The sequence below is a fragment of the Pristiophorus japonicus genome, unplaced genomic scaffold (assembly GCF_044704955.1).
Source record: "Pristiophorus japonicus isolate sPriJap1 unplaced genomic scaffold, sPriJap1.hap1 HAP1_SCAFFOLD_380, whole genome shotgun sequence".
In the NCBI taxonomy this organism is placed as follows: Eukaryota; Metazoa; Chordata; class Chondrichthyes; family Pristiophoridae; genus Pristiophorus; species Pristiophorus japonicus.
The window spans coordinates 449367-472212 of NW_027253653.1; the positions used below are offsets into that span (position 1 = coordinate 449367).

Sequence of the window (22846 nt, forward strand, 5' to 3'; positions counted from 1 at the left end):
TCCTCACTCGCGCTCGGCACAGCATATACAGCTCTGGTACCCAGCACAAAGCTGGCGGCAGGATCTATTCCCATTGGCTGGTTGATGTCACTGACCTTCCCCTTCCCAGAAGTGAGGCCAGGTGAGTTACAGCGAGAGTCGAGGTCAGCAGCAGATAGAGGTTTGTTCACCAAAGCAGTGAGTGAGTGGCTAGGGGGAGCCACTCGGCCCGGCCCTGCACCAATCCCCACAACCCAGCATGGTAAGGAGGAGTTCCAACACCAGGTACGATGGCAGCTCCTGTCGGCCAGGCTTTACATCAGGGCCTGAATCTGACTGCAAGAGACCTACGTCTGTCTTCACTAATCGTTTTCTCTTCACATATCTGTGGAAGCTTTTGCAGTAAATAGGAGCACGATTAGTCCATTGATCCCCTCGAGCCTGCTCTGCCATGCAAGATCGTGGCAGGTGGAGGCTTGTAATAAATGCACCGAAAGAATCCTGGGCGATTTTAACCTACATATTGATTGGACAAAGCAAATTGGCCAGCGTAGCACCGAGGAAGAGTTCATAGAGTGTATCCTGGATGGTTTCCTTGAACAGCATATTGCGGATCCAACCAGCGAGCAGGCTATCTTAGATCTGGTACAGTGAAATGAATGACCATAACATGGTTCAATTTGAAATTCTTTTGGGCGGTGAGTAAGATACTTCTCAAACCAGTGACCTAAGCTTAAATTATTGAGAAAACAAAGGTATGAGGGCAGAGTTGGCTCAAGTGGACTGGGAAAATAGATTAAAGTACGGGACGGTTGATGATCAGTGGTAGACATTTAAGGAGATATTTCTTAACTCGCAACTAAAATATATCGCAATGAGATGGAAAGACTGTAAGAGAAGGGACAACCATCCGTGCCTAACTGAGGAAATAAGGGATGGCATCACATTGAAAACAAGGGCCTGCAATGGGCCAAGATCAGTGGGAGACCAGAGGATTGGGAAACGTTTAAAAGCCAGCAAAGAACAAATACAAAATTGACAAAGAGAGGGAAGATAGAGTATGAAAGTAAACAAGCACAAAATATAAAAACACAGTAAGAGTATCTACAGGTACATAACAAGGAAAAGAGTGGCTAAAGTAAATATTCCTCCCCTGGAGGATGAGACTGGGGAATGGTAGAGACATTCAACAAATATATTGTATCCGTCTTCACTGTAGAAGCCACTGAAACACCCCAATAGTGGATAAGCAAGGGGCTGTAGGGAGGTTGGAACTTCATACAATCACTATCGCTAATGAAGTAGTACTCAGTAAAATAATGGGACTAAAGGCGTACAAGTTCCCTGTGTCATGTATTTAACCATCTTGTAATGATTTGGTCATGCAACTGTAACTCATGCACACTGTACCTGTACCCTAGAAATGCACACCCTGACCACAGGGGGTCAACTTGCGGGAGACACTCCTCACCTGGGTTTCCAGGTATAAAAGGGCAGGTCCCACCCAGGGTCAGTACTCCTTGGTCCTGGCAATAAAGGTGAAGGTCACAGAGTGACCGTGTCTGATATATCCATGCCTCGTGTGAGTTTGTAGTAAGGTGCAGGGACACTACATTTGGCGACGAGAAACGGGAATCACCAAACCACGAGGATGGCCACCGGTGGCACAGAGGAACGTTACTGTGTGGGTGAGGACTGGGATGACTTCATGGAAAGACTCCAGCAGAGCTTTGCCACAAAGGACTGGCTGGAAGAGGCAGCGTCTGACAAGCGGAGGGCGCATCTACTGACCAGCTGTGGTCCACAGACGTATGCATCTACTGACCAGCTGTGGTCCACAGACGTATGCATCTACTGACCAGCTGTGGTCCACAGACGTATGCATCTACTGACCAGCTGTGGTCCACAGACGTATGCATCTACTGACCAGCTGTGGTCCACAGACGTATGCATCTACTGACCAGCTGTGGTCCACAGACGTATGCATCTACTGACCAGCTGTGGTCCACAGACGTATGCATCCACTAACCAGCTGTGGTCCACAGACGTATGCACTGATGAAAGATCTGCTCGCACCCCAAAAGCCAGCGGACAAGTCTTTTGAAGAGCTCAGCCAACTGATCAGTGAGCATCTCAAGCCGGCAAGTAGTGTACACATGGCCCGGCACCGGTTCTACTCTCACCGGCACCGGGAGGGACAAAATGTCTCAGACTTCGTGGCTGAACTGCGGTGCTTGGCCAATTTCTGTAAGTTCTCTGATGCCTGCAGGGGGAGATATTAAGGGACTTTTGCCATCGAGGGCATTTATCATGCCAGCATTTCCAGGAAGCTCATAGAGACCAAGAACTTGACCTTAGAAGGGGCGGCGTTGAAAGCTCAGACCTTTATGGCAGGGGAAGAGGAGACCAAGCAAATTTACGCACGCAACCCTGGTCCCAACGTGGCGATGGACCAGGGAGTTAACATGGTGAAAACTGCTCGGGACCCCGCAGGCAGGCAAGGGCATTTTGAAACCACCCAGGCAGCAACAGGCTCTAGGGTGGGCCTGCAACAAGGACAATGGAGAGGGGATCGGCAATTCATGCCATCTCGAGGAACAATGCGTCCCACGATAGGACCATTAACACCCACCATCAGAGTGCTTAGAAACAGCCAAATGGGCAATCAGAGGGGAATGCCGGGTAATAGTCCTTTTGTTAACCGCAATCTCAATCTCAGCTCATGCTGGAGATGTGGGGGGTAGACACACTGCAAGAAGCTGCAGGTTCCAGCAATATACCTGAAGGATTTGTAATGTCAGTGGACTCTTGGCCAGGATGTGCAAAAAGGCAGTAGCGAGGCTAATCTGCGAGACAGAGGAACCAGACGAGGGATCTGCAATGCAGGATGATGCCTGGGGTAAAGCCATGGATGCTGAAGTTCAGCGGGTTCACATGGCTGACGTCCACAGCTCATACACTAAATCGCCACCCATGATGATGCAAGTCTTACTGAATGGCATCCCGGTGCACATGGAGCTGGATACGGGAGTGAGCCAGTCACTCATGAGCGCCCAACAATTTAAGAGACTATGGCCACACAGAGCTAGCAGGCCCAAACTGGAACGCATTGAGACGCAGCTACGGACTTACACCAAAGAGATCATCCCAGTGCTGGGCAGTGCAAACTTGGTGGTAACATATAATGGATCACAGAACCGGCTGCCACTCTGGGTCGTTCCGGGAAATGGCCCCGCGCTTTTGGGGAGGAGTTGGCTAGCTGGGATGAAATGGAAATGGGGGGATGTGCATGTCATTTCATCCGTGGAGTGAAGTTCATGCTCACAGGTCCTGCAAAAATTCGGGTCACTGTTTCAACCCAGTGTCAGAACGTTCAAGGGCACTAAAGTAGTGATACACATCACTCCGGACGCCAGACCAGTGCACCACAAGGCCAGAGCAGTGCCGTATGTGATGCATAAAAATATTGATTGTGAATTGGACAGGCTCAGAGAGGGCATAATTTCGGCCGTTGAATTCAGCGACTGGGCCAGTCCCATCGTTCCTGTCGTTAAAGCAGACGGCTCGGTCAGGATTTGTGGCGACTACAAAGCCACCATCAACCGAGTGTCACTGCAAGACCAATACCCGCTCCCGAGAGCGGAGGACCTTTTTGCCACACTGGCAGGTGGTAAGCTGTTCACGAAGCCGGACCTCACTTTGACCGACATGACTCAGGAACAGACTGAAGAACCCAAGCTTCTGACCATCATCACGACACACAAGGGATTATTTATCTACAACAGGTGTCCGTTTGGCATTCGTTCGGCAGCAGCTATCTTTCAGAGAAACATGGAAAGTTTGCTCAAGTCCACCCCTGGAACGATTGTGTTCCAAGACGACATTCCCATAACGGGTCGAGACACCGAGGAACACCTCCACAACCTGGAGGAGATGCTACGCCGATTGGATCGGGTAGGCTTGCGGCTGAAAAAGGCCAAGTGTGTGTTTTTGACCCCAGAGATCGAGTTTTTGGGCAGGAGGGTTGCTGTACACGGGATCCGGCCCACTGAATCAAAAACTGAGGTGATTCGCCGGGCACCCAGGCCTGGAAACACGTCGGAGCTGTGATCATTCCTGGGACTTTTGAACTATTTCGGGAACTTTCTGCCGAACTGAAGCACATTGTTGGAGCCGTTACACATGTTCCTGCGTAAAGGTTGTGAATGGTTTTGTAGGGACTGTCAAGAACGGGCTTTCAATAAGGCGAGGAACTGCTGTGTTCCAACAAACTGTTGACTTTGTATGACGCCTGTAAAAAACTGGTTTTAACATGCGAGGCGTCATCCTACGGGGTTGGGTGTGTGTTGCAGGGTAACGATGACGGCCAACTCCAACCAGTGGCTTACGCCTCCAGGTCGCTCTCCCAGGCAGAGCGTGGATACAGCGCGGTCGAGAAGGAGGCACTCGCGTGTGTGTACGGTGTGAAAAAGATGCACCAGTACCTCTTCGGTAGACGGTTCGAGCTAGAGACGGACCACAAGCCGTTAACATCCTTGTTGTCCGACAGCAAGGCTGTCAATGCTAATGCATCAGCTCACATACAGCGCTGGGCCCTCACGCTGGCTGCGTATAACTACCTCATACAGCACCGGCCAGGCACCGAAAACTGCGCTGACGCACTCAGCAGGCTCCCACTGGCCACCACCGAGGAGACGTCGGAGCAGAGCGCTGAGATGGTCATGGCCGTTGAGACTTTTCACACTGCGGGCTCCCACATCACAGCCCGCCAGATCAAACTCTGGACCAACAGGGACCCCCTCCTATCCATGATAAAGAAATGTGTCCTGACTGGAGACTGGGTGCCCGCACACGGAACGTGCCGCGAGGAGGTCAGACCGTTTCAGAGACGGATGGATGAGCTCCCCATCCAAGCCGACTGCCTGCTATGGGGCAGCCAGGTAGTCATGCCCCAGAAAGGAAAGGAAGCGTTCATCAGGGAACTCCACAGCGAGCACCCTGGCATCGTGTTAATGAAGGCCATTGCCCGGTCACATGTATGGTGGCCAGGGATTGACTCAGACCTGGAACACTGGGTTCACAGATGCACGACGTGTGCTCAGCTGGGCAATGCCCCCAGGAAGGCCCCACTCAGCCTGTGGCCCTGGCCCACCAGCCCATGGTCACGTATTCACATAGACTACGTGGGCCCGTTCATGGGGAAAATGTTCCTGATCGTTGTCGATGCATACTCGAAGTGGATCGAGTGCATCATATTAAACTCGTGCATGACATCCACCACCGTGGAGAGTCTGCGTACGGTTTTCGCGACCCACGGTTTGCCGGATATCCTGGTCAGCGACAATGGCCCATGTTTTACCAGCCATGAATTTCAGGAGTTTATGTCGGGCAATGGGATCAAGCACGTCCAGACAGCGCCGTTCAAGCCGGCCTCCAATAGCCAGGCGGAACGCGTGGTCCAAGTCATAAAGCAGGACATGCTACGAATCCAAGGTCCCACCCTTCAGTACCGACTATCGCGCCTCCTGCTGGCCTACAGGTCCCGGCCACACTCGCTCACGGGAGTCCCGCCTGCGGAACTCCTCATGAAACGCACGCTCAAGACGCAGCTGTCCCTCATTCACCCAGCCCTGGCAAACATTGTTGAGGGCAAGCGCCAGTCCCAAACCGATCTCCATGATCGAGGCTCAAGGGGGAGGTGTATAGAAATAGATGACCCATTATTTGTTCTTAACCATGCTTTGGGACCCAAGTGGCTTGAGGGCAGCGTAATTGGCAAAGAAGGAAATAGGGTCATGGTGGTCAGACTAAACAATGGGCAGCTATGCCGCAAACACTTGGACCAAGTAAAGACAAGGTTCAGTGCAGACACGGAGGAATCGGATGAAGAGCATGATGAGATAGCACCCACACCACTGCCAGCGTACGAGCAACAAAGACAGCCCTCAGCATGCACAGTCCCTGTGGCCAGCCCGGACAGGCCGGAATCACCTCAAGTGACACAGACACGTGCTGAGGCTCAGCCACCAGAGCCACAACTGCAGCGCTCCACGAGAGAGCACAGACCACCCGATAGACTTAACCTCTGAAACTAAAAGTCTCAAGGGGGGAGGTGATGTCATGTATTTCACCATCTTGCAATGACATAGTCATGTAACTGTAACTCATGCACCCTGTACCTGTACCCTAGAAATGCACACCCTGACCACAGGGGGGTGAACTTGCGGGAGACACTCCTCACCTGGGTTTCCAGGTATAAAAGGGGAGGTCCCACCCAGGGTCAACACTCCTTGGTCCTGGGTTAAAGGTGAAGGTCACAGAGTGACCGTGTCTGATATATCCATGCCATGTGTGAGTTTGTAGTAAGGTGCAGGGACACTACACCGTGGACCTGACGCCTACATCTTCGGAGAAGTAGCGGCAGCAAAAGTGGATGCTTTGGTTGTAATCGACCAAAATTCCCTGCATTCTGAGGCGGTCGCAGTGGATTGCAAAACCGCAAATGTAACGCCCCTATTTAAAAAAGGATGCAGAACAAAAGCATTAATCATAACTCCCTATATTCAAATCTAAATTGTTGATATATACCGCAAAAAGCAAGGGATCCAGTACTGAGCCCTGCGGAACCCCACTGGAAACATCCTTCCAGTCACAAAAACATCCATCAATCATTACCCTTTGCTTCCTACCTCCAAGCCAATTTTGGAGCCAACTTGCAATTATAAATTCACCTGACTCCGATCGCAAGGGACCTACGTTTGTCTTCACTAATCTTTTTCTCTTCACATATCTATAGAAGCTTTTGCAGTCAGATTTTATGTTCCCGGCAAGCCTCTTCTCGTACTCTATTTTCATCCCTCTTAATTAAACCCTTTGTCCTCCTCTGCTGAATCCTAAATTTCTCCCAGTCCTCAGGTTTGCTGCTTTTTCTGGCCAATTTCTATGCCTCTTCCTTAGATTTAACACTATCCTTAATTTCCCTTGTTAGCCACGGTTGAGCCACTTTCCCCGTTTTATTTTTACTCCAGACAGTGTTGTACAATTGCAGAAGTTCATCCATGTGACCTTTAAATGTTTGCTATTGTCTATCCACTGTCAACCCTTTAAGCATCATTTGCCAGTCTATTCTCGCCAATTCACGCCTCAAACCATCGAAGTTACCTTTCCTTAAGTTCAGCACCCTAGTCTCTGAATTAACTGTGTCACTCTCCATCCTAATAAAGAATTCTACCATATTATGGTCACTATTCCCCAAGAGGTCTCGCACAACAAGACAGCTAATTAGTCCTTTTCATTACACATCACCCAGTCTAGGATGGCCAGCTCCTTGGTTGGTTCCTCGACATATTGGTCTAGAAAACCATCCCTAATACACTCCAGGAAATCCTCCTCCACCGCATTGCTACCAGTTTGGTTAACCCAATCAATATGTAGATTAAAGTCACCCATGATAACTGCTGTACCTTTATTGCATGCATCCCTAATTTCTTGTTTGATGCTGTCCCCAACATCACTACTACTGTTTGGTGGTCTGTACACAACTCCCACTAACGTTTTCTGCCCCTTGGTATTCCGCAGCTCCACCCATTTACAGGCCTGTCAGCCTAATGTCAGAGTTGGAAAAACTATTGGAAAAAATGCTAAAAGACAGGATAAATCTGCATTTGGATAGGCAAGGATTGATTCGGGACAGTCAGCACGGATTTGTTAAGGGAAGATCCTGTTTGACTAAACTGATTGACTTTTTTGAGGCAGTAACCAAGAGGGTCGATGAGGGTAGAGCGTACGATGTAATACATATGGACTTTAGCAAGGCTTTTGATAGGTCCCACATGGTAGACTGGTCATGAAGATTAAAGCCCATGGGATACAGGGCAAAGTGACAAGTTGGCTCCAAAATTGGCTTGGAGGTAGGAAGCAAAGGGTAATGGTTGATGGATGTTTTTGTGACTGTAAGGATGTTTCCAGTTGGGTTCCGCAAGGCTCAGTACTGGTTCCCTTGCTTTTTGTGGCATATATCAATGATTTAGATTTGAATATAGGGAGTAGGATTAAGAGGTTTGCAGACAATGCTAAAATTGGCTGTGTGTTTGATAATGAAGAGGAAAGTCATGGGCTGCAGGAGGAGATCAATCTACTGGTCAGCTGGGCAGAGCAGTGGCAAATGGAATTTAGTTCAGAGAAGTGTGAGAAAGGTGGAAACATCGAAATTAGTTGCAGGAGTAGGCCATTCGGCCCTTCGAGCCTACACCGCCATTCAATAAGATCATGGCTGATCATTCCCTCAGTAACCCATCCCTGCTTTCTCTCCATACCCCTTGCTCCCTTTGGCCGTAAGGTCCCCATCCAACTCCCTTTTGAATATATCGAACGAACTGACTTCAACAACTTTCTGCGGTAGAGAATTCCACAGATTCACCACTCTCTGAGTGAAGAAGTTTCTCCTCATCTCGGTCCTAAATGGCTTACCCCTTATTCTTAGACTGTGACCACTGGTTCTGGAACTCCCCAGCAATGGGAACATTCTTCCTGCATCTAACCTGTCTAATCTCGTCAGAATTTTATATGTTTCTATGAGATCCCCTCTCATTCTTCTAAACTCCAGAGGATACAAGCCCAATTGATCCAGTCTCTCCACATATGTCAGTCCTGCCATCCCAGGAATCAGTCTGATGAACCTTTGCTGTACTCGTTCAATAGCAAGAACATCTTTCCTCAGATCAGGAGACCAAAACTGAACACAATATTCCAGGTGTGGCCTCACCAATGTTCTGTACAACTGCAGTCAGACCTCCCTGCTCCTATACACAAATCCTCTAACTATGAAGCCAACATGCCATTTGCCTTCTTCACCGCCTGCTGTACCTGCATGCCAACCTTCAGTGACTGATGAACCATGACACCCAGGTCTCGTTGCACCTCCCCTTTTCCTAATCTGTCACCATTCAGATTAATATTCTGCCTTCCAGTTTTTGCCCCCAAAATGGATAACCTCACATTTATCCACATTATACTGCACCTGCCATGCATTTGCCCACTCACCTAACCTGTCCAAGTCAACCTGCAGCCTCTTAGCATCCTCGTCACAGCTCACACTGCCACCCAGCTTAGTGTCATCTGCAATCTTGGAGATATTACACTCAATTCCTCCATCTAAATCATTAATGTATTTTGTAAATAGCTGGGGTCCCAGCACTGAGCCCTGTGGCAATCCACTAATCACTGCCTGCCATTCTGAAAAGGACCTTTTTATCCCGACTCTCTGCTTCCTGTCTGCCAACCAGTTCTCTATCCACGTCAGTACATTGTCCCCAATATCATGTGCTTTAATTTTGCACACTAATCTCTTGTGTGGGACTTGTCAAAAGCCTTTTGAAAGACCAAATACACCACAGCCACTGGTTCTCCCTTGTCCACTCGACTAGTTACATTCTCAAAAAATTCTAGAAGATTTGTCAAGCATGATCTCCCTTTCATAAATCCATGCTGACTTGGACCAATCCTATCACTGCTTTCCAAATGGGCTGCTATTTCATTTTTAATAATTAATTCCAACATTTACCCCACCACCGATGTCAGGCTAACCGGTTTATAATTACCAGTTTTCTCTCTCCCCCCAGTCCATAGTAACTAAACCAGAGTTAATAGAATGTTGGGAAATGATCACCAATGCACCTACTAATTCTAGGGCCACTTCCTTAAGTACTCTGCGATGCAGCCTGTCAGGCCCTGGGGAATTATCGGCCTTCATAGAAACATAGAAACATAGAAAATAGGTGCAGGAGTAGGCCATTCGGCCCTTCTAGCCTGCACCGCCATTCAATGAGTTCATGGCTGAACATGCAACTTCAGTACCCCATTCCTGCTTTCTTACCATACCTCTTGATCCCCCGAGTAGTAAGGACTTCATCTAACTCCTTTTTGAATATATTTAGTGAATTGGCCTCAACAACTTTCTGTGGTAGAGAATTCCACAGGTTCACCACTCTCTGGGTGAAGAAATTCCTCCTCATCTCGGTCCTAAATGGCTTCCCCCTTATCCTTAGACTGTGTCCCCTGGTTCTGGACTTCCCCAACATTGGGAACATTCTTCCTGCATCTAACCTGTCTAACCCCGTCAGAATTTTAAATGTTTCTATGAGGTCCCCTCTCATTCTTCTGAACTCCAGTGAATACAAGCCCAGTTGATCCAGTCTTTCTTGATAGGTCAGTCCCACCATCCCGGGAATCAGTCTGGTGAACCTTCGCTGCACTCCCTCAATAGCAAGAATGTCCTTCCTCAGGTTAGGAGACCAAAACTGTACACAATACTCCACGTGTGGCCTCACCAAGGCCCTGTACAATTGTAGCAACACCTCCCTGCCCTTGTACTCAAATCCCCTCGCTTTGAAGGCCAACATGCCATTTGCTTTCTTAACCGCCTGCTGTACCTGCATGCCAACCTTCAATGACTGATGTACCATGACACCCAGGTCTCTTTGCACCTGCCCTTTCCTAATCTGTCACCATTCAGATAATAGTCTGTCTCTCTGTTTTTACCCCAAAGTGGATAACCTCACATTTATCCACATTATACTTCATCTGCCATGCATTTGCCCACTCACCTAACCTATCCAAGTCGCTCTGCAGCCTCAATCCCATCAATTTCCCGAACACAATTTCCTGGCTAATAAGGATTTCCTTCAGTTCCTCCTTTTCACTAGACCCTCGAACCCCGAGTATTTCCAGAAGGTTATATATCTTCCTTAGTGAAGACAGATCCAAAGTATTTGTTCAATTGGTCTGCCATTTCTTTGTTCCCCATTATAAATTCACCTGATTCTGACTGCAAAGAACCTATGTTGGTTTTCACTAATCTTTATCTCTTCACATATCTAAATAAGCTTTTGAAGTCAGTTTTTATGCTCCCTGCAAGCTTCCTCTCATACTCTATTTTCCCCCTCCTAATTAGACAATTTGTCCTCCTCTGCTGAATTCTAAATTTCTCCCAGTCCTCAGGTTTACTACTTTTTCTGGCCAATTTATAAACCTCTTCCTTGGAGATTAACACTGTCGCTAATTTCCCTTGTTAGCCACGGTTGAGCTACCTTCCCTGTTTTATTTTTACTCCAGACAGGGATGTGCAATTGTTGAAGTTCATCCATGTACTCTATAAATGTCTGGCATTGCCTGTCCACTGTCAACCCTTTAAGAATAATTTGCCAGTCTATCCAAGCCAATCATCGAAGTTACCTTTCCTTAAGTTCAGGACCTTAGTCTCTGAATTAGCTATGTCACTCTCCATCTTAATAAAGAATTCTACCATATTATGGTCACTCTTCCCCAATAGGCCTCGCACAACAAGATTGCTAATTAATCCTCTCTCATTACACATCACCCAGTCTAGGATGGCCAGCTCTCTCGTTGGTTCCTCGACATATTGTTCTAGAAAACCATCCCTAATACACTCCAGGAAATCCTCCTCCATTGCATTGCTACCAGTTTAGTTAGCTCAATCTATATGTAGATTAAAGTCGCATGATAACTGTTGTACATTTATTGCATGCATCCCTAATTTCCTGGTTGATGCCATCCCCAAACTCACTACTACTGTTTGGTGATCTGTACATAACTGCCACGAGCATTTTCTGCCCTTTGGTATTCCACAGCTCTACCCATACAGATTCCACATCATCCAGGCTAATGTCCCTTCTTACTATTGCGTTAATTTCCTCTTTAACCAGCAACGCTACCCTGCCTCCTTTTCCTTTCTGTCTAACCTTCCTGATTGATGAATACCCCTGGATGTTGAGTTCCCAGCCTTGGTGACCCTGGAGCCATGTCTCCGTAATCCCAATTATATCATAATCGTTAATAGCTGCCTGTGCAGTTAATTCATCCACCTTATTACGAATACTCCTCGCATTGAGGCACAGAGCCTTCAGGCTTCTCATTTTAACACCCTTTGTCCCTTTAGACTATTTCTGCAATGTCGCTGCTTTAGATTTTTGCCTTGGGTTTCTCTACCCTCCACTTTTACTATTCTCCTTTCCATCTTTTGCTTCTGCCCCCATTTTATTTCCCTCTGTCTCGCTGCATTGGTTCCCATCCCCCTGCCATATTAGTTTAACTCCTCCCCAACAGCACCAGCCAACACTCCCCCTCGGATATTGGTTCCGGTCCTGCCCAGGTGCAGACCGTCCGGTTTGTACTGGTCCCACCTCCCCCAGAACCTGTTCCAAAGTCCCAGGAATTTGAATCCCTCCCTGCTGCACCACTGCTCAAGCCACGTATTCATCTGAGCTATCCTGCGATTCCTACTCTGACTAGCACGTGGCACTGGTAGCAATCCTGAGATTACCACCTTTGAGGTCCTACTTTTTAATTTAACTCCTGGCTCCCTAAATTCAGCTTGTAGGACCTCATCCCGTTTTTTACCTTTATCGTTGGTACCTGTATGTACCACGACAACTGGCTGTTCACACTCCGCCTCCAGTACGCCCTACAGCTGCCCCAAGACATCCTTGACCCTTGCACCAGGGAGGCATCATACCATCCTCGAGTCTCGGTTTCAACCGCAGAAACACCTTTCTATCCCCTTTGATGCATTTTGTGAATGCTAATAAGGAAAGGGTAAACACATTAAGTGGTAGGCCACTTAATAGTGTAGATGAACAAAGGGACCTTGGAGTGCTTGTCTACAGATCCCTGAAAGTAGCAGGCCAGGTGGATAAGGTGGTTAAGAAGGCATACGGAATGCTTGCCTTTATTGGCCGAGACATAGAATATAAGAGCAGGGAGGTTATGCTTAAATTGTATAATACTTTGGTTAGGCCACAGCTGGAGTACTGCGTGCAGTTCTGGTTGCCATATTGCAGGAAGGATTTGATTGTACCTGAGAGGGTGCAGAGGAGATTTACTAGGATGCTACCTGGAATGGAGGATCTTAGTTATGAGGACCGATTGGATAGGCTGGGTTTGTTCTCATTGGAACGGAGGAGGTTGAGAGGAGACCTCATCGATGTCAACAAAATATTTAGGGGCCTGGACATAGTGGATAGTAAGGATCTATTTCCATTGGTGGAAGGGTCTATTACAAGGGGGCATAGTTTTAAGGTGGTAGGTGGAAGGTTTAGAGGGGATTTGAGGGGGGGGGGCTTCTTTACGCAGAGGGTTGTGGGGATCTGGAACTCGCTGCCTGGAAGAGTGGTGGATGCAGAAACCCTCACCACTTTTAAGAGATGGTTGGATGGTCACTTAAAGTGCAGTAACCTGCAGGGTTACAGACCCAGAGCTGGTAATTGGGATTAGACTGGATGACCTTTTGTTGGACTGAGCAGATATAATGGTAAGTACTGCAGGGAATAGAATCCGGCCAGGGTGATCTCCTGGACTAGTGTCGATCGCCTGGATGTGTCGGAGAGGAATTTTCCCAGATTTTTTCTCCCTAAATTGGCCTGGGTTTTTATCTGGTTTTTGCGCCTCCCAGGAGATCACATGACTCCGGTTGGGGTGCAGTGTAGAATGTTTCAGTATAAGGGGTGTCACAGTTGTGTGAGGCGGACTGGTTGGGCTGGGTGCTCTTTGCCTTTCCGTCATTGTTCATAGGTTTATATATAACCTTCAGGGCTGCTGACCGAGGGCCGTGTGGCTCTTTGTCGGCCGGTGAGGACACGATGGGATGGAATGGCCTCCTTCTGTGCTGTAAATTTCTATGTTTCTATGTTGCTATGGAATTTAGGGTGAGAAGGGTGGACCCTGCAAGGGAACAGACTCTCTGGCTCCCAGGACAAATTGATCAAAGTGAATGATACCCATGGGAGCCAGCGCCAGATCCAGTCAATAAAGCGAACCATCTTGCCAGCTTCTGACTGGGGATTGTCGTTGGACTCAGCTATTGACTGGGTGAAGTCTCTGAGCCACACACCAGGCAGGTCCCAGAGACAATCCCCAGTCTGCACATACAAATGTACACCAAGACTGTCAGTAGATAAAGTCTGTCAGACAGAATAACCTGGCATGTTCCTGTCCCACCTCCCAGTAACACTATCTCTCGGAACATACAAAGAAACGTGTTCAATTCAGGAAAAGCCTCCGGGCAATTGCTCTCCAACTGCCTGAGGCTCCAGGGAGAGCACTGTTGCTCCGGTAACATCACAATCTAAAGTGTCCACTCACTCCCTGTAACTGGCAATGTCCTCTCAGAAACGTTTCAACTTCCCCTTTTAAAGGTCTGTAGTGAGCCCACACTCACCATATGAGCTCACACTCACTCTGAGTTCATGACCCTCCTGTCCTCCCTCAATCACTCCCTCCATGTAAATTCCTCCACCCATATTCACAGACACCTCATTGGCCTTGCAATCTCTCGTTGCCTTGTTACTCCAACAGTGTCAATTACAGATGGGACCATCTCTGACCATTTCCTTGTATCGCTCTAGACCCACATGCCCCTTTCCCCAAGACAAACCTACTCCTTTCTGTATCTGCCCCTGGAATAAAACTCTCCCCAAACTCTCTTACAACTGCACTTATCAACTCAAAACGGTCCAACCTTTCGCCCTCTTTTAACAATGGCATTTCTGCAGTCACCGATCTGCTCAACCAGACCCTCAACACCACCTTTCATTCCCTAGTCCCTATTAAAAATAATACGCTCTCCAATGCTTGCTGTTACCCCTGGTACAACCCTCATCCCACTGCCCTGCTCTCTCCACATAGCCCTGTATCAATCCCCAAACTAATCCCACTGCCCCACACTCTCCCCATAACCCTGTATCAATCCCAAACTAATTCCACTGCCCCACTCGTTCCCCATAGCCCTGTATCAATCCCAAACTAATTCCACTGCCCCACTCGTTCCCCATAGCCCTGTATCAATCTCAAACTAATCCCACTGCCCCGCTCTCTCCCCATAGCCCTGTATCAATCCCAAACTAAACCCACTGCCCCGCTCTCTCCACACAGCCCTGTATCAATCCCAAACTAATCCCACTGCCCCACCCTCTCCCCATAGCCCTGTATTAATCCCAAACTAATCCCACTGCCCCGCTCTCTCCCCACAGCCCTGTATCAATCCCAAACTAATCCCACTGCCCTAACCTCTCCCCATCGCCCTGTATCAAACCCAAACTATTCCCATTGCTCCGCTCTCTCCCCATAGCCCTGTATCAATCCCCAACGAATCGCACTGCCCCACTCTCTCCCCATAACTCTGTATCAATCCCCAAACTAATCCCACTGCCCTGCTCTCTCCCCTTAGCCTTGTATCAATCCCAAACTATTCCCACTGCCCCACTCTCTCCCCAAAGCCCTGTATCAATCCCAAACTAATCTCACTGCCCTGCTCTCTCCCCAGAGCCCTGTATCAATCCCAAACTAATGCCACTGCCCCCCCCACTCTCTCCCCATAGCCCTGTATCAATCCCAAACTAATCCCATTGCCCCGCTCTCTCCCCATAGCCCTGTATCAATCCCAAACTAATCCCACTGCCCTGCTCTCTCCCCATAGCCGTGCATCAATCCCAAACTAATCCCACTGCCCCGCTCTCTCCCCATAGCCCTGTATCAATCCCAAACTAATCCCACTGCCCTGCTCTCTCCCCATAGCCGTGCATCAATCCCAAACTAATCCCACTGCCCCACCCTCTCTCCATAGCCCTGTATCAATCCCAAACTAATCCCACTGCCCCGCTCTGTCCCCATGGCCCTGTATCAATCCCAAACTAATCCCACTGCCCTGCTCTCTCCCCATAGCCCTGTATCAATCCCAAACTAATCCCACTGCCCCACTCTCTGCCCATAGCCCTGTATCAATCCCAAACTAATCCCACTGCCCCACTCTCTGCCCATAGCCCTGCATCAATCCAAAACTAATCCCACTGCCCTGCTCTCTTCCCATGGCCCTGTATCAATCCCAAACTAATCCCACTGCCCTGCTCTCTCCCCATAGCCCTGTATCAATCCCAAACTAATCCCACTGCCCCACCCTCTCCCCATAGCCCTGTATCAATCCCAAACTAATCATCTTCCCTGCTCTTTCCCCATAGCCCTGTATCAATCCCAAACTAATCCCATTGCCCTGCTCTCTGCCCATAGCCCTGTATCAATACCAAACTAATCCCACTGCCCTGCTCTCTCCCCATGGCCCTGTATCAATCCCAAACTAATCCCACTGCCCTGCTCTCTCCCCATAGCCCTGTATCAATCCCAAACTAATCCCACTGCCCCACCCTCTCCCCATAGCCCTGTATCAATCCCAAACTAATCATCTTCCCTGCTCTTTCCCCATAACCCTGTATCAATCCCAAACTAACCCCATTGCCCTGCTCTCTCCCCATAGCCCTGTATCAATCCCAAACTAATCCCACTGCCCTGCTCTCTCCCCATAGCCCTGTATCAATCGCAAACTAATCCCACTGCCCCACCCTCTCCCCATAGCCCTGTATCAATCCCAAACTAATCCCACAGCCCTGCTCTTTCCCCATAGCCCTGTATCAATCCCAAACTAATCCCACTGCCCTGCTCTCTCCCCATAGCCCTGTATCAATCCCAACCAATCCCACTGCCCCACCCTCTCCCCATAGCCCTGTATCAATCCCAAACTAATCCCACTGCCCTGCTCTCTCCCCATAGCCCTGTATCAATCCCAAACTAATCCCACTGCCCCGCTCTCTCCCCATAGCCCTGTATTAATCCCAAACTAATCTCACTGCCCCACTCTCTCCCCATAGCCCTGTATCAATCCCAAACTAATCCCACTGCCCTGCTCTCTCCCCATAGCCCTCTGTCGTTTCACAGATACTCTGAGTGAGATGGGTCTTCGAGACACCAGTCAGTGTACAGATGCACTATTTTGTTGATAAATGTGAGGTTATCCACTTTGTTTGCAAAAACAGGAAGGCAGAATATTATCTCAAGTTGACAGATTAGGAAAAGTGGAGGTGCAACGAGACCTGGGTGTCATGGTACATCAGTCATTGAAAGTTGGCATGCAGGTACAGCAGGCTGTGAAGAAGGCTCATTGGCATATTGGCCTTCATAGCGAGAGGATTTGAGTATAGGATCAGGGCGGTCATACTGCAGTTGTACAGAACCTTGGTGAGGCCTCATCTTGAATACTGTGCACAGCTTTGCTCTCCTAATCTGAGGAAGGACATGCTTGCTATTAGAAACATCGAAACATAGAAAATAGGTGCAGGAGTAGGCCATTCGGCCCTTCGAGCCTGCACCACCATTCAATGAGTTCATCGCTGAACATGCAACTTCAGTACCCCCTTCCTGCTTTCTCGCCATACCTCTTGATCCCCCTAGTAGTAAGGACTACATTTAACTCCTTTTTGAATATATTTAGTGAATTGGCCTCAACAACTTTCTTTATAGAGAATTCCACAGGTTCACCACTCTCTGGGTGAAGAAGTTTCTCCTCATCTCGGTCCTAAATGGCTTACCCCTTATCCTTAGACTGTGACCCCTGGTTCTGGACTTCCCCAACATTGGGAACATTCTTCCTGCATCTAACCTGTCTAAACCCGTCAGAATTTTAAATATTGCTATGAGATCCACTCTCATTCTTCTTAACTCCAGTGAATACAAGCCCAGCTGATCCAGTCTTTCTTGATAGGTCAGTCCCGCCATCCCGGGAATCAGTCTGGTGAACCTTCGCTGCACTCCCTCAATAGCAAGAATGTCCTTCCTCAAGATAGGAGACCAAAACTGCACACAATACTCCAGGTGTGGCCTCACCAAGGCCCTGTACAACTGTAGCAACACCTCTCTGCCCATGTACTCAAATCCCCTCACTATGAAGGTCAACATGCCATTTGCTTTCTTAACCGCCTGCTGTACCTGCATGCCAACCTTCAATGACTGATGTACCATGACACCCAGGTCTCATTGCACCTGCCCTTTTCCTAATCTGTCACCATTCAGATAATAGTCTGTCTCTCTGTTTTTACCACCAACGTGGATAACCTCACATGCATCCACATTATACTTCTTCTGCCATGCATTTTCCCACTCACCTAACCTATCCAAGTCACTCTGCAGCCTCATAGCATCCTCCTCGCAGCTCACACTGCCACCCAACTTAGTGTAATCTGCAAATTTGGAGATACTACATTTAATCCTCTCGTCTAAATCATTAATGTACAGTGTAAACAGCTGGGGGCCCAGCACAGAACCTTGCGGTACCCCACTAGTCACTGCCTGCCATTCTGAAAAGTACCCATTTATTCCTACTCTTTGCTTCCTGTCTGACAACCAGTTCTCAATCCACGTCAGCACACTACCCCCAATCCCATGTGCTTTAACTTTGCACATTAATCTCTTGTGTGGGACCTTGTCGAAAGCCTTTTGAAAGTCCAAATACACCACATCAACTGGTTCTCCCTTGTCTACTGTGCTGGAAACATCCTCAAAAAATTCCAGAAGATTTGTCAAGCATGATTTCCCTTTCACAAATCCATGCTGACTTGGACCTAGCATGTCACCTCTTTCCAAATGCGCTGCTATGACATCCTTAATAATTGATACCATCATTTTACCCACTACTGATGTCAGGCTGACCCGTCGATAATTCCCTGCTTTCTATGTCCCTCCTTTTTTAAAAAGTGGGGTTACATTGGCTTCCCTCCACTCCATAGGAACTGATCCAGAGTCAGTGGAATGTTGGAAAATGACTGTCAATGAGCGAGAGCAGCGAAGGTTCACCAGACAAATTCCCGGGATGGCAGGACTGACATATGAGGAGAGACTGGATCGATTGGGCCTGTATTCACTGGAGTTTAGAAGGATGAGAGGGGATCTCATACAAACATAAAATTCTGATGGGATTGGACAGGTTAGATGCAGAAAAAATGTTCCTGATTTTAGGGAACCAGGGGTCAGTCTAGAGATAAGGGGTAAGCCATGTAGGACCGAGATGAGGAAACATAGAAACATAGAAATATAGAAAATAGGTGCAGGAGTAGGCCATTCAGCCCTTCGAGCCTGCACCGCCATTCAATGAGTTCATGGCTGAACATGAAACTTCCGTACCCCCTTCCTGCTTTCTCGCCATAAACCTTGATCCCCCGAGTAGTAAGGACTTCATCTAACTCCCTTTTGAATATATTTAGTGAATTGGCCTCAACTACTTTCTGTGGTAGAGAATTCCACAAGTTCACCAGTCTCTGGGTGAAGAAGTTTCTCCTCATCTCGGTCCTAAATGGCTTACCCCTTATCCTTAGACTATGACCCCTGGTTCTGGACTTCCCCAACATTGGGAACATTCTTCCTGCATCGAACCTGTCTAAACCTGTCAGAATTTTAAACGTTTCCATGAGGTCCCCTCTCATTCTTCTGAACTCCAGTGAATACAAGCCCAGTTGATCCAGTCTTTCTTGATAGGTCAGTCCTGCCATCCCGGGAATCAGTCTGGTGAATCTTCGCTGCACTCCCTCAATAGCAAGAATGTCCTTCCTCAAGTTAGGAGACCAAAACTGTACACAATACTCCAGGTGTGACCTCACCAAGGCCCTGTACAACTGTAGCAACACCTCCCTGCCCCTGTACTCAAATCCCCTCGCTATGAAGGCCAACATGCCATTTGCTTTCTTAACCGCCTGCTGTACCTGCATGCCAACCTTCAATGACTGATGTACCATGACACCCAGGTCTCGTTGCACCTCCCCTTTTCCTAATCTGTCACCATTCAGATAATAGTCTGTCTCTCTGTTTTTACCACCAAAGTGGATAACCTCACATTTATCCACATTATACTTCATCTGCCATGCATTTGCCCACTCACCTAACATATCCAAGTCACTCTGCAGCCTCATAGCATCCTCCTCGCAGCTCACACTGCCACCCAACTTAGTGTCATCCGCAAATTTGGAGATACTACATTTAATCCCCTCGTCTAAATCATTAATGTACAGTGTAAACAGCTGGGGCCCCAGCACAGAACCTTGCGATACCCCACTAGTCACTGCCTGCCATTCTGAAAAGTCCCCATTTACTCCTACTCTTTGCTTCCTGTCTGACAACCAGTTCTCAATCCACGTCAGCACACTACCCCCAATCCCATGTGCTTTAACTTTGCACATTAATCTCTTGTGTGGGACCTTGTCGAAAGCCTTCTGAAAGTCCAAATATACCACATCAACTGGTTCTCCTTTGTCCACTTTACTGGAACCATCCTCAAAAAATTCCAGAAGATTTGTCAAGCATGATTTCCCTTTCACAAATCCATGCTGACTTGGACCTATCATGTCACCATTTTCCAAATGCGCTGCTATGACATCCTTAATGATTGATTCCATCATTTTACCCACTACTGAGGTCAGGCTGACCGGTCTATAATTCCCTGTTTTCTCTCTCCCTCCTTTTTTAAAAAGTGGGGTTACATTGGCTACCCTCCACTCCATAGGAACTGCTCCGGAGTAAATGGAATGTTGGAAAATGACTGTCAATGCATCCACTATTTCCAAGGCCACCTCCTTAAGTACTCTGGGATGCAGTCCATCAGGCCCTGGGGATTTATCGGCCTTCAATCCCATCAATTTCCCCAACACAATTTCCCGACTAATAAAGATTTCCCTCAGTTCCTCCTCCTTACTAGACCCTCTGACCCCTTTTGAATCCGGAAGGTTGTTTGTGTCCTCCTCAGTGAATACCGAACCAAAGTACTTGTTCAATTGGTCTGCCATTTCTTTGTTCCCCGTTATGACTTCCCCTGATTCTGACTGCAGGGGACCTACGTTTGTCTTTACTAACCTTTTTCTCTTTACATATCTATAGAAGCTTTTGCAATCCGTCTTAATGTTCCCTGCAAGCTTCTTCTCGTACTCCATTTTTCCTGCCCTAATCAAACCCTTTGTCCTCCTCTGCTGAGTTCTAAATTTCTCCCAGTCCCCGGGTTCACTGCTATTTCTGGCCAATTTGTATGCCACTTCCTTGGCTTTAATACTATCCCTGATTTCCCTATATAGCCACGGTTGAGCCACTTTTCCTTTTTTATTTTTACGCCAGACAGGAATGTACAATTGTTGTAGTTCATCCATGCGGTCTCTAAATGTCTGCCATTGCCCATCCACAGTCAACCCCCTAAATATCATTCGCAAATCTATCCTAGCCAATTCACACCTCATACCTTCAAAGTTAGCCTTCTTTAAGTTCTGGACCATGGTCTCTGAATTAACTGTTTCATTCTCCATCCTAATGCAGAATTCCACCATATTATGGTCACTCTTCCCCAAGAGGCCTCGCACAATGAGATTGCTAATTAATCCTCTCTCATTACACAACACCCAGTCTAAGATGGCCTCCCCCCTAGTTGGTTCCTCAACATATTGGTCTAGAAAACCATCCCTTATGCACTCCAGGAAATCCTCCTCCACCGTATTGCTTCCAGTTTGGCTAGCCCAATCTATGTGCATATTAAAGTCACCTATTATAACTGCTACACCTTTATTGCATGCACCCCTAATTTCCTGTTTGATGCCCTCCCCAACATCCCTACTACTGTTTGGAGGTCTGTACACAACTCCCACTATCGTTTTTTGCCCTTTGGTATTCTGCAGCTCTACCCATATAGATTCCACATCATCCAAGCTGATGTCTTTCCTAACTATTGCATTAATCTCCTCCTTAACCAGCAATGCTACCCCACCTCCTTTTCCTTTTATTCTATCCTTCCTGAATGTTGAATGTTAAATACCCCTGGATGTTGAGTTCCCAGCCCTGATCATCCTGGAGCCACGTCTCCGTAAACCGAAATCCCTTTTTCACTCAGTTCTCTACCACAGAATGTTGGTGAGGTCAGTTCATTAGATATATTCAAAAGGGAGGTGGATGTGGCCCTAATGGCTAAAGGGATCGAGGGGGATGCTGAGAATGCAGGAATGGGGTACTGAAGATGAAAGATCAGCCATGATCATATTGAATGGTGGTGCAGGATCGAAGGGCCGAATGTCCGAAACCTGCACCTATTTTCTATGTTTCTATGTTTCTATGTCCCCGAGAGAGAGGGACTGAGAGACAGTAGTCAGTGTACAGGTATCTCCCTGAGGGAGAGGGACGGAGAGATACCAGTCAGTGTACAGATATCTCCCTGACTGAGAGGGACTGAGAGATACCAGTCAGTGTACAGATATCTCCCTGAGGGAGAGGGACTGAGAGATACCAGTCAGTGTACAGATATCTCCCTGAGGGAGAGGGACTGAGAGATACCAGTCAGTGTACAGATATCTCCCTGAGGGAGAGGGGACTGAGAGACAGCAGTCAGTGTACAGATATCTCCCTGAGGGAGAGGGGACTGAGAGACAACAGTCAGTGTACAGGTATCTCCCTGAGGGAGAGGGGACTGAGAGACAGCAGCCAGTGTACAGATATCTCCCTGAGGGAGAGGGGACTGAGAGACACCAGTCAGTGTACAGGTATCTCCCTGAGGGAGAGGGGATTGAGAGACAGCAGCCAGTGTACAGGTATCTCCCTGAGAGAGAGGAACTGAGAGACACCAGTCAGTGTACAGGTATCTCCCTGAGAGAGAGGGACTGAGAGACAACAGTCAGTGTACAGGTATCTCCCTGAGGGAGAGGGACTGAGAGACACCAGTCCGTGTACAGGTATCTCCCTGAGAGAGAGGAACTGAGAGACACCAGTCAGTGTACAGGTATCTCCCTGAGAGAGAGGGACTGAGAGACAACAGTCAGTGTACAGATATCTCCCTGAGGGAGAGGGGACTGAGAGATACCAGTCAGTGTACAGATATCTCCCTGAGGGAGAGGGACTGAGAGATACCAGTCAGTGTACAGATATCTCCCTGAGGGAGAGGGACTGAAAGACACCAGTCAGTGTACAGATATCTCCCTGAGGGAGAGGGACGGAGAGATACCAGTCAGTGTAC

General features: G+C 48.1%; 1 protein-coding gene across 1 annotated transcript in view; it reads left to right on the top strand.

Moving 5' to 3' along the window:
* LOC139250469 (probable G-protein coupled receptor 139) overlaps positions 1-22846 on the top strand; it is a 53688-nt gene that overhangs the window by 5389 nt on the left and 25453 nt on the right. The gene's annotated exons all lie outside the window — the stretch shown is intronic.